The sequence below is a fragment of the Molossus molossus genome, unplaced genomic scaffold (genome assembly GCF_014108415.1).
Source record: "Molossus molossus isolate mMolMol1 unplaced genomic scaffold, mMolMol1.p scaffold_m16_p_8, whole genome shotgun sequence".
In the NCBI taxonomy this organism is placed as follows: domain Eukaryota; kingdom Metazoa; phylum Chordata; class Mammalia; order Chiroptera; family Molossidae; genus Molossus; species Molossus molossus.
The window spans coordinates 70,942,866-70,956,423 of NW_023425402.1; the positions used below are offsets into that span (position 1 = coordinate 70,942,866).

The following is a 13,558-nucleotide window of genomic DNA, read 5'->3' on the forward strand; positions in this document are numbered from 1 at the left end:
AGTAAATGAATGCATAATGAAAATCAACTCTCCTTATTCTTATTATTTGTTGGGGGGACATGGAATTGAGTTATTGGCTAATACCTTCATTAAGAAGTCAAGTCATCCTTTTTACTGGGAGTTATAAATATCTTCCCTCTCTCCATTCTGGCTGATTGCTCTGGTGAAAAATAACTGATTGATTAACTGAATTAATTTTAATTCATTAGAATACTAAAATTAATCTCAAAGGAACAGTTCGTTCCTTTTACTTCTTAAGCAAAAGTTATTGAATTTGGCTTTGATAAATTCTTTTCTGCTCGTTTCTTCAACCAATTTCCTCCTTTTCTACCCTATCTTGGTTTTATCTGATCATGGGGTTTATAGTTTGGTGTCACTACTTCTGCCAGAACGCACAGCGGCATCCTGGAACAATGGAACAAAAGCCCACTCCGTGCACCGCCAGCAAATCTGGGTTTGAGTTTGTCATTTCCTAGTGTGGCAACTTTGTGCAACATAATGAATGTTTTGAACCTTGAGGTCTCCTCTCCGTAAATTATTATGATATCCATTTTGCAGAGTTCTGCCAAGGCTCAAATGAGATTGTACAGGCTGTGAATGCTTTTTGCAAGCAGTTCAATGCTAAACAAATGTCATTATTCTAACTCTAAACCTAAAGCACTAGTACTATTTATAACCAGCTCTCCAATCTAACTTTTTTTTTAGAGATACCATACCACACACAAAAAAACTAATTTGAATTTTATCTCCTCTGCCAAGTGGTTAGGATAGAAACCAGATAAATGCCTAAAGAAAGGAGGAAGATCAGCACATCAAACAACCCAGATAGAATCCGCAACAGAGACACCTGACTCTGCCTAATTGGAAATTCAGGAATAGACTTCTTTCCCCTACAGAACCACCTCCTGCCTCAGATGTCTCTCTCTGGGTAGACATTCACCTCTAGAAGGAGCACTGTAGGCAACAATGGGAATTCAGAACACATAAATGTCTCCACAGTGTCTCATATTCTGAAAATGCTTTTGTAATCAATTCTATATATTATGCCTCACGAGGACTAGAGAAGTATGTTAATATTATCCTTGGACCAGAGAAGGAAGACAGCTAGCACTTAAGTGATTTGCCTCAGGTCAAAGAGGGAATTAATGATGATATTAACATTCACAGGGCCTTCTCTCTGTGGCAAGAACTCCTTTATTCCTCCAGTTGTGGGTTTTCTGATTTACAGGTCTTTAAGGCAGGTGCCTTGAAGTACTGTTAAGGGTCTGAGGGGGCAAGTATAAATTCTTGCTGGCTTAGCCATTCCTACACGTGATAGGAGGTAGGTGCAATTTTCAGTGGGAAAAAGCGTGTAGAAAGAAGTTGATCTATAGTTAGGCAGGAAATAAAAAGAAGAAATAGGAGGCAAATCTGCGTTTTGTCTTAAGAGTTTGATATTCTTTCTAGTAGGCTAGTGAGTCTCAAACAGTTCATTTCTTAAAGATTGGAGTTAACTGTATTAAAAAGTCTCTGTATAATAAAGCAATTGTATGGGGTCATTCCCATTATTTTATCATTATCCTGACTACTGGTTCCCATTTTTCTATTTGAGAGTGTGTGGTCAATAAGTTAAGTGAACTTGAAATTTTAAAATCTGGAAGTAAATATGAGCATGCTCAGGTGGAACAGGACTTAGGATCAGAATGAATTGGTAGAAAGGTATGTGTCTCGGGCATTAATCGCTTCACCAGTTATTTTTGGTTTTTCTTATATACAGGTGGCATGCGGTGCTACCTCATCCCGTTTTAAGACAGGCAGGGCACAGGGCTTGGTCTGGCCATTAAAATATAAGCAAACATGCACGTCACTTCTAGGTGAGAGCGTTAAGAGCTGGTGAGATGTACCATCGGCCTTTCCCCTCTGCCATAGTGTCTGATGTTTGACCGTGTTCCATATAGTAGCTGGTCTATTTACTGGTACAGTGATACCTCGGTTCTCGAACGCCTCGAATTTCGACCAAATCGGTATTCGACCAGGAGATTCGAGAAACTTTTGTCTTGGAATCCGAACAAATATTTGGAACTCGAACTTCCGAGATGAGCCGAGTTGAGCCGAATGGCGTTCATTCGGCCCAGCGGCCTTGCTTGCGTCATCAGTGTGAGTGCAGAGAGAGTCACGCTTTGTGGAGAGAGTCACGCTTTACACTGAATTTAACCCTTAGACATACTGTACACTTTTATTTCTTGTTGAGACTTATGTTTTTCTACATATTATATACAAATTAGGCCAGTAAATAGGCATTTTCTGGGGCTTGGAACGAATTAATCCAGTTTCCATTATTTCCTATTGGGTTTCATTGCTTCGGTTCTCGAACAATTTGGTTCTCGACCGTCCTCCTGGAACGAATTATGTTCGAGAACTGAGGTATCACTGTACTAAAATGAGGCCAAACAGAACAAAGGAACACCCAGTCCATGGGGTTATATTGTTGGAGAGGGAGAAAATAATTTTAAACCACTTAGATTTGTGGGTTGTTTGCAACCAAAGCATAATGTACGGGGCGGGGCAAAAGTAGATTTTTAGTTGTGAATATGTGAAACAGTTTACTCTTGTATTATTATTTATCAATTATTGTATTAATTTTCGTATGAACAACTGTAAACCGACTTTTGCCCCACCCCGTATACTGTGCTGATACAGTTCACCTTATTCAAAAGGAACAGCTACGCTGAGGGGAAAGAGAGATTAGAAAAGCGTATGAGACGGTACATCGGAGTGGCTTTCCGCACACCTCAAGGGGCAAGTGGAACACCAGGTGTCTGAGGGGAGATGAGCGGAGCCGAGGAAACCGACTTCCTGTGGGTGTGGCAGTAGATGGTTTGCTAACACAGGTGGTAAACTGGCCTGGTGGTCAGACCCCACTCAGAGACATGATCCTTTTGAGCTATGTCAGAAATTTTGTCTTGAGAAAATGGAATAATCTGATAAATTCTTCTTCTTTTTTTTTTTTTTATCCTCACCCGAGGACATTTTTCCATTTTTTGTTCAGATAGAAAGGGAAGGAGGGAGGGAGAGAGAGAGAGAGAGAGAGAGAGAGAGAAAGAGACATTGACATCGACGTGAAAGGGACGCATTGAGTGGTGGCCTCTTGCAGGACCCAACCAGGGCCGGGGACAAACTGCAACCAAAGTATGTGCCCTTAGCGAGAACTGAACCCAGGTCTCTCTGGACCACAGGCCGATGCTCTAACCGCTGAACCAAACCGACCAGGGCTTCTTCTTCTTTTTTAATCCTCTCCCGAGGACATCCCCCCCCCCCTTTTTTTGTTTTTGTTTAGATAGAATTAGGAGGGAGAGAGAAGGAGAGAAACATTGACGTGAGAGGGACACATCGAGTGGCTACCTCCTGCATGACCCTAACCAGGGCTGGGGACGAATCACAACCGAGGTACATGCCCTTGACTGGAATCAAACCCACAACTCATTTTTCTGCGGGCTGACACTCTAACTGCTGAGCCAAACCAGCCAGGGCAGAATCTGATAAATTCTTGACTTATCCAGAAAATACAATGATCTTTCAGAAGGAACACTGTGGTTTTTCAACAGCTGAGGAGGCAGTGACGGGAACTGCAGGCTGCAGTAACATGGGCTCAGTAAGGAAGGACTGCTTCATGTTAGGAAGTAATGAAACATGGGAGAGTAAATAACCAAAGTGGGGAACTCTAGACAGAAAAATGTACTCCAGCTTTTAGAGAAGTGAATACAAAAGACATAGAGAAAAGATATATGATACTGGAATGATAAAATTTAAAAGGAACTGGAAATCTGGTAAGATCTATTACATCACATTATGATATGGTCAGCAGTGATCCTGATTAGGAACACTCAGTCCCTGCAGGATACTATAATGCATTAATGTATTCAAAAATGTTTATTGAGCAGCTACTAGGAGTTAGAAATTGTGCTAAAACATTGGGGGTCCAAAAAGGATATTGTTTCTGTCCTCAAGTAGCTTCCAATAAAGTGAAACAAACAGATAACAAACAAACAAACCCCCAACTAGCATTTATTAAATGCTTAGTATTTGTTAGTGATTATGACAGGGTCTTTACATTATTTTTCCTCCTAATTTTTGGCAGCCTGCTGTGAAAATTCCTCCCTCCCTCCCTCCCTCCCTCCCTCCCTCCCTCCCTCCCTCCCTCCCTCCCTTCCTTCCTTTCCTCCTTTCTTTTTTAAAATAGGAGACACTGGCCTGACCGGTTTGGCTCCTCAGCGGTTAGAGCATCAGCCTGCAGACCAGTCTCGGTTCGATTCCAGTCAAGGGCACATACCTCAGTTGCGTTTTTCCCCGGCACTAGTTGAGGTCATGTGGGAGGCAACCAGTCGATGTGTCCATATGTCACATGGATGTTTCTCTCTCTCTCCCTCTCCCACTCTATCTGAAGATAAATGGAAAAATATCCTCGGGTGAGGGTTTAAAAATAAATACATAGGAGACACTGAGCTCAGAGAGATCAAGTAATTTGGCCCTACATTCAGATAATAATGGACTAACCTAAAACTTAAAATAAATTTTCTGAGTTCAACATTTGTATTCTTTCAAACATACCTTGATGCCTTTCATATCTAACTCTGACATTATGTGGTACTAATATTTTGTTTTTTAAATATGAATTTGATGTGTGTGTTTGCATGCACACATGTGTGCTTTAAACAAACTGCTTTTTTATGGGATTACATTTTGGTCACTTTTTTCAGTTCAATTGGAAGATGGTTTTAGAAACACATGGGACATTACTGATTTATAAGTCATATTTTGAGAGTATTTCTGATAAGTCACACACAAATTCTAAGTTGCTTTCCTGTACAGTCCAGAAACCATATTTAATACAAAAAGGTATACTCAGATAAAATAACAAAATCTTCGCTAAAAAGACAAGCAACGGTCAGACTGTTTTTTCTAACTCCTAGCTGAGGGTAGAAATTCTCTTCTTTTAAGAGCACCTAGCTCTGTTCCTTCAGAACTTGAATTCCAAGAATTAAAAAGGGAGGCTTTACTTTTTTTTCTTCATAAGTCCCAGTAATGTATACCTATAATTGGAGGAAAATTTGGCATCTGAGACTATAACTCACCATTTACTACAAGCCAAACAGCTAAATTGATTTTAGCATTCTGGAAGAAAAATTGTACCTCTGGTGCTGAATGGCTTCCCTATGAACGCTGTGCCAAATATTAATGTAGATATGAAAGGAAACAAAACATGTTCAACTCTAATGTACCTTAGGCATATAAATTGGAATTTAGTCACTTTAAATTAAGTTAGATTTCTTGAAGCAAAACTACTCTTATTATTTTTGTATTATTGCTCTGACCCACAGTTTACATACCACATAACAATGTCCCAAATTCTTCAGATACAATGAAACTGGCAACCACTGTGCTGGAGGCCCCTGTGGGAGGACTCACTCCAGGGAACAGACTCACACCGGTCAGCCATTTCTTAGAACTTGTACAGACGTGATATTCTACTCAGGGGCCTTTCTGTAACCTGCTGCATCAAGAAAAAATGTATTGGTGTTAATTTTTTTGTTTTCCTTTACTAATTTTAGAGAGAGAGGGAGAGACAGACGGAAACATCGATGAGCGAGAACATCGATCAGCTTGCCTCCTGCATGCCCCCCCTGGGGATCAGGCCCACAACGTGGGCATGTGTCCTGATTGGGAATCGAACTGGCGATCTCTTGGTGCATGGGTCAACGCTCAACCACTGAGCCACACCGGCCAGACAGTTGTTAATTTTTTTGAAGTATATTTTTATTGAGATTTAGAGAGAGAGGAAGGGAAAAGGAGAGAGAGAAACATCGATGTGAGAGAGAACGATTGATGGGCTGCCTCCTGCACGCCCCCTACCGGGGATCAAGCCCACAACCAGGGCATGTGCTCCAATCAACTGGCGACCTCTTGTGCATGGGTTGGCACTCAACCACTGAGCCACACCGGCAGGGCTTGGTTGTTAATTTTAAAAAATTGTTGTTGCTTTATTCTATTTTAGAAGCAATGCATGTTCATTATAGAAAAACTAAAATTTCAGGCATGCCAAAAAAAAAAAAAAAAGTAATCCAATTACTAAATAAGCACCACTGGTAAGATCTTGTTGTATATCTTTCTAAACCCTTTTCTTTGTAGACAATTTAAAATTTTAAATAAAAAAATGCAATACTAGTTATTTCTTACCTAATTTTTTCACTTAGTAACATGTTAAAAGAATATTTACAAATCATTTTACATAGCTGGATACGGTTATTCCATATATTTTTAAAACCAACCACTATATTTGAATATGTAGGTTGTCTCCAATATTTTGTTATTATAATATCATTCCTTAAAGACATTTGCCATGGTCTTTGGTAAGAAATGGAATGTTTATTTTTAAAAAGTGATTTATTTATTTATCTGTATATCTGTTTATTTTTGGAGGTGGGAACACAGTTATGGGTGATGACTAAGAAATGATTATCAGATCTTAGTTCTGATAGCTTCTTGTTTTCTACCCATGGACAGTCCTGTCCCAGGCTCAGCCTGGGGGCTGGATACTGGTGCTTACTGCCTTCTCTGCCATTGCTTCCCTTCTTAATGACACTGGGGTTCTTCCCTGGCCCAGCCCAGACACCAGCCTCTGATCCTGGGCATGAGCCTGGTTGGGGTACTGCTGAAAGAAAGATCCAGCGGCATCTTCTGCCGTTCTGCTGAGCCAGCCCTGCTACTTACGGTTTCCAAAATGACTGACGAGCCCATAGTGTCCTGCACTGCCTGGAGTCCTCAGGAGTCACCTCTGTGAGATCCATGCTGTCCTCTGACATTGACCATTGACCATTGCTCAAACATTTCACCACTTCACAGAAACATTCTTTCTTTCACCCCTCAGACATTAGTGAGCCCTACTTTTTGGAAGGTTGCCTAGGTCTGCGGCTATGGCTGGGAAGGGCACAGTCTCCACCTTCATGGGGTGGGTTTCCACCTGTTTCAGAAGTCCTGGGGATTCGAGCAGAGAGTGAGAGAGCAGAGCAAGTGTTTATTGCAGACGGTTGGAAAGTCTCTCGAAGTCATTTTCAATAGGTGGTAGATGATGTCTAGTTTGGAATGACTGTGGCATTCGGTACATCTGCTGTCTTTAGCGTGTGCTTTACTCCCATGGCTTTCTCTCTTAAACTCATGACAGTCCTTGTTGACATAAGCTTAGGAGAAAACAAACCACCTAGGAAATTTAAACTACACTTATGTTAACGTATGTTACACATACATTCCTGTACGTACACCCTACCGGGCCTCTACCAACAGCACATTCCCCACCTTTGGAGGAGTGTTTGTTGAACAGTAAAGTGTGGGGCACAAAAGCAAAGAGGCAGGGAGGACTCAGGGCTCATAATATTATCATCATTTACACAAGATTGTAACATCTGATCCACCGAACTCCCAATCTGCAGAAATCTACTTTCAGAAATTGAACTGTGAAGCAGGTGAAAACAACTTGTCTCTCTTTCGGTGTCAGGTGTATTTGTACTGCATTAATTTTTTTTATACTGCCCAGATGCACAATTGTAAACTGACAGAGATCTCATAAATCCCCTAACCCAAGACTTTCATTGTAGGATTGAGACAACTGAGCCAAAGTTAAACGGCTTGAGGTTCTTTCATTTCAGAGTTTGAATGTTTCAAACAATTAAAGATGTATCTAAAAAAAGTGAAGAGAGCAAATGAAATTTCTTCAAAAAGTGTCAAAAAAAAAAAAAGAAAATATATTAATAGCAACTGTCCAATTAAATCAAATCAAAATTCTTTCGCCTGATGTTCAATGCCCGTTTCCTATTTCTAACTCTAACAAATTTTCCTCTCCAGCCAAATCAGTCTTTGAGCACAATCCACGTGTTAGCACAAGCATGGAGATGCATTATCCCACTCAACATGCTAACCCATAGCCTTGACCTCACACCTCGCTCAGAAATCCAGTCCTGTTCTCCAGACAGATGGGCCTTTCCTCGGCTTACAGGTCCTTGGCTCACAGGCACTCTCTAAGGAACCCACTTACTTGCAAGTACAAATTTTTACTTTTGAAATTTAACATTTCTTTGTATATGCTGACATTTGGTGTCTCCAAGAACAGCTGATTTGCCCCTTCCCCAAGATTTTACAACCCTGCGAACTTGCTAGGGAACCCAGAGAGGACTGGCTGCTGCTCTCTGGATGTCTTTTTTCAAGCCCATGTTAGAATACCAGCTGCCTGGCTTCTTCTCCTCACCACAGTCACCATCACATCCCCTCTCTAAGATGCAGGTCATCTCTCTGCGCTTTTATCAGCTCCCTTCCACCAAGAGGGAGCTCGTCACAAATAGCTCCCTTCCCTGGCTTCAAGTCGCCTCTGGAAGGCTTTCTGAAATCAGATTTGGTCTTTCCAATGGCTGCCCCTGCTTTGGCGTTGGCTCTTGCTGTGATTGACTTCGCCACTGTGGACTAATAATGTAGACTCCCATCCTTCTTGGTAGACTCCCACAGTCCAAGGTCTGCCCAGCCCTCACAAGTCCAGCTCCAGAGCCCAGCAAAGGCCGGAGCTGCTTTCATCCTGGAGGGAGGGAGAAACCCAGCAATGCCGATTACCCAGGGATGCATGTTGGGTCAGAATGAAACCCCTAGGGCTGGGTTATCACTTTATTTCATTTATCTCAGTCTGCAGTTTTTATTCTGCAAGTGCTTCAACCAGCCACGTGCACTCCCAGTGCCCACTGACATGCGACACTAAAAAAATGTGAGTTTGTTTCCCCCACATCAGACCAATATTTAGATTTGGATATATGTGTTTTGAAAATGTTCTGGCTTATACTTTTCCACTACTATAGCTCAGTTGTTTGGTACACAAATGTGTCCAAGATCATCCCTTTTATAAAAGATCTAACATTACCTGCTGATGAAAAATAAATCCTGGTAATGGTGAAAAAACAACACAAAGGGTTTAACTTTATTTATCTTTCTTTCTTGGTACATTTGAGACAATGTAATTGAAATGTCTCTCCTCTTTCAGAAGATAAAGGGACCGTATTATTAACAATCAACTATCGATTTTCAGATTTACATTGTTTTGGGTCATTTGGCATATTTCTTTCCAGCCAATTGCTTGATGATAGTAAGGAAAATGTTCTGTAAAATGAGCAAGTAAGAAGCAGTATTTCAAAGCTTAGTCCCTGGAGTGGTTCTAACTGTGTCCTGAAAGCAGTTTGCTGGCATGGTTACTCTTGCTAGAAATTTCTTTATTTTTTTTTCTTTTAATATTTTATTTTATTTATTAATTTGTTTTTGTTACAGATGTTTCTCATTTTCCCCCTACTGGCACCCTCCTCCCCTTCCTCCCCGCCCCATCCCCAGCTTTGTTGTCAATGTTCATTGGTCATGCATACATGCATGTAAGTTCTGTGGTTTATCTCTTCTCCCCTAAACCCCCCCACCTCTATGTCTCTGGGTTAATTTTGTTCAGCAGTTTGTTTAGTTCATTATATTCCACAAATAAGTGAGATCATGTGATATATGTCTTTCTCTGCTTGGCTTGTTTCCCTTAGCATAATACTCTCCAGGTCCTTCCATGCCATCTCAAAGGATACAAGATCTTTCTTTCTTAGAGCTGCATAGTACTCCATTGTGTATATGTACCACAGCTTTTTAATCTACTCATCTACTGATGGACACTTGGGTTGTATCCAGATCTTAGCTATTGTAAATAGTGATGCTATGAACATAGGGGTACATATATTCTTTCTGATTGGTGCTTTAGGTTTCTTGGGGTATATTCCTAGAAGTGGGATCACTGGGTCAAATGGCAGTTTATTTTTTAACTTTTTGAGGTAACACCATAGTGTTTTCCACAGTGGCTGCACCAGCTAGAAATTTCTTAAGAGAGGCAGCCAGGATATAAGTTTATATATCTCTGATTGGCATTAAACTCAGTCTGGGGAAAGTAAATAAAACAGAATTGATTTTTCTCTGGAAGATGTGATATTGTACTGCAATATGTAAAATGGAACATGGTCAACAAATTAAATGTTTTATTTTACTTTTTTAAAATACAAAACTATTGCCCAAGCTGGTGTAGCTCAGTTGGTTGGAGTCTCATCCCATAAACCGAAAGGTCATGGGTTCAATTCCCTATCAGGGCACATACCCAGGTTGTGGGTTTGAGCTGGCTAGGGTGGGTTTCTCTCTTACGTTGATGTTTCTCTCTCTCTCCCCACCTCTCTCTTCCTATCTAAAATCAATAAAAACTTATCCTTGGGTGAGTATTAAAAAAAAATTAGGGAAGCTATCAGTTTCTAATCAAGTCCTGGCCCTTTAAAAAAATAAAATATGAAACCACTGAAGTTGAAACATCTTTAGAAAAAATTATTTTAGCTTTTTTAACATCACATATCTAGAACAACCTAACATGTTTCTTTCAACTGAGAATAATACATACAATTTGGAAACTTTATGTTTTTCAGTAGAAATGGCCTTACCAATGCATAACGTTTTAGGAGTACATTCTAAAGAACATTTACAAGTGTTTGAGTATTTTGAGAAAATTAGCTGTAAAATTTAGGGCAGTATTTCAAAAATATTTTAAACACATCAAACTCGATTATAGTGCAGCAAAAAAGAATCACTGAGTTCTAGAAAATGGTTGTTCTATCATTTCATAAAAATTGTTCAATATTTAGCAACACCAAAGGCACGCTATTTCTGGCCTCATCTACATCAAGACCATTCTTACGAAATTGGTAATTTGGTAGACTTTTATTTCAGTGATGGAGGCTTAGATCACATATTCCTGTCGAAGCGGGACCCTAAATTGAACTCCTCCTGATGAATCGATTCTCACGGTGCACAGAGAGTCCACAGCGTCTCCAATATATCAACCTGACGATTACCTGCCGAGCCTTTCCTGCAGACTCGCTCGTCGGCCCGGGAGAGCCCCCTTGGCACTGTTCTGCTCTCAAATGCAGAAATAGGCAAACCACCCTGGCTCTTTTGAAGTAAAACACATGCAGCACGGAAGCGTGCAGGCAACGCTGCAAGGAGCTAGGAAATACATCCCTCAGAGACCGCTCAGAACAACACCTGTAGGAGCCCACTAAAACAGAAACGCTCCGAGGTAGGAGTCTAAGAAGCTTTAATCAAAGAGCAGCATGAAGCTTATATTCTTGTTCTTTCTTCACCTCGATTAATATCATCAGTTCATTAGGACACTCGGTGAGAAACAACATTTCAAAAACACTCCCTGGATACACCCAGAATAAAGTGCTGAACACACATTCTGCACAGGCAAAGAATGTAGTGGAGAGGGAGACCTTTGAAAAAGAGTAAGAAGAAAATAACACAGAGGGGCCTTTATATCTTCCACAGCAAGTCATTCATAAGTAGTAATTCAAGCCAGCCCCAGACAAACTTATGCAAAAAGTTCATTTGGACTCCTTTCTCCAGCTATTAGCCTCAGGAGTGTTCTTATCCCACCCCTGGTTCCACTCAGTGTCTTATTGAAAGGCCTGGTAAGAGTCAGTAAACTACAGTAATTAAAACTCTGTCTGCCCTGGCCGGGTTAGCTCCGTGGTTAGAGCGTCGGCCCGTGGACCAGAGAGTCCAGGGTTCAGTTCCTGCTAAGGGCATGTACCTCAGTTGCAGTTTGTCCCCAGCCCAGTTGGGGTCATGTGGGTGGCAACCAGTCGATGTGTCTCTGTCACATTGATGTTTTTCTCTCTCTCTTTTCCCCTCCTCTCTCCCTCCGACTCTATCTGAAGATAAATGCAAAAATGTCCTCCGGTGAGGAAAACAAAACAAAACAAAACAAAACAAAACAACTCTGTCTATACAGCCAGTCAGATTTAAAATTAAAAAACAGGTTCAGTTACATGCTTGTAACTTTGGGGAAGTTGCTTAAGCACTCTGGGCCCAGTTTATTCACGTATAACATGGAATGATAATAACCAGCCTCTCAGGATCATTCTGAGAAGGAAGGTATCCAATGAATGCAGGAGACTAGCAGAGAGCCAGGGATACGGTATAGGTTCAATAAATGGTTGTTTTTTAAATTTATTATGAACTGATTTCTACTGAATAAACTGGATGTAATTGTAGCTCATCCTGAGGGCATTCTTTTTTGAAAGGAATTTCTAGAGAATTGCAGAACTCTCAGGACTCAAAGATGTCAATTTCTATCAGGAGTTCCAGGCACCGGGTAGGATGGTGGGGGAGTTATTTTTTGTGATGGAAGCCTTCCTTGTGCCTTTTCAAATAAATGCACAGGCAGCTGTGAGCACTGAACCTGGCTCGGAAGAATTGGGTTCATATGACAGTTCTGCCACTTGCCAAGTGTGTGACCTTGGGCACGTCACTACTTAATCCTTTGTGGCCCAGGTTTTCTCTTGTGTAAGGTGGGGATAATGATATATCAAAGTGTTATTAAGAGGATTAGATGACACCAGGCACAAAAATAAACGCTGTCAGTGGTCAGTGCCATACAACTGTAAGTTATTACCACGGCCCATTCCTTGTCCTTGTCATGGAACATGCTCTATGAATGATAGAAATTTCTTACCACAGACAGACACACAGTAATACAACTGGCTAACAATAAGCTGGAGAAAGAATGAAAGAAGAAAAAAAACCAAATCACATTCCAGCATTTATTTGACTAGCAGAGTTTGAGAACTGTTAAAATTACCTGGTGAAACATCTATAGAAATAAGCAACTAAATGGGTGAATCTCAAAGCATTATACTAAGTGATAGAAGCTAGGCACACAGTGTACATCTATGGATAAATAAATTGCAAACTGGGATATATACAGACAAAGGAATATTATTCAGGTTTAAAAAGGAAGGAAATTCAAACACATGCTACAACATGGATGAATCCTGAAGACATTACGAAATATGCCAGTCACAAAAGGACAAATATTGCATGATTCCACTTATACAAAGTACCCAGAGTAGTCAAACTCACAGAGACAAAAAGAAAGGTGGTTGTCAGAGACTGCGGAGAGGGGAGAATGGGTAGGCAGTGTTTAGTTGGTAGAGTGTCAATGGGGAAGGTGAAGTTCTGGAGATGGTTGGCGGTGATGGTGGCACAACAATGTGAATATACTTAATGTCACAGAGCCATACACTTAAAAAGAATGAAAAGAGTAAATTTCATGTTATGGACCACAATAAAGAGAAAAAGAAGGAAGGCACAAATAGAACATATTATGTGACTCAATTTATAAAAAATTCTAGCAGAGACAAATCTGACCCATAGTGACAGAAGAATTGTTGGTTGTAAATGCCCCGGAGATAACTTTCTAGGTAAAGAAAATATCTTGTATCTTGAATGAGGTGGTAGATATAGGGAGTATATATTTTCAAAACTCATCCAACTATATACATTACACCGTCCATTTTATTACATGTAAATTGTACTTCTTTGTGATGGTTAATAATATGTGTCAAACTGGCTAGGCAACTGTGGTACCCAGTTTGTTTCAATACCAGTTGCTATGAAGCTACTTTTTCTTAGATGTGATTAG

The 13,558-nt window shown here is 40.5% G+C and overlaps 1 protein-coding gene across 2 annotated transcripts in view; it reads right to left on the reverse strand.

The window, feature by feature from the left end:
• The window catches only part of HS3ST5 (heparan sulfate-glucosamine 3-sulfotransferase 5), a 155,551-nt gene that overhangs the window by 56,474 nt on the left and 85,519 nt on the right, over positions 1-13,558 (reverse strand). The gene's annotated exons all lie outside the window — the stretch shown is intronic.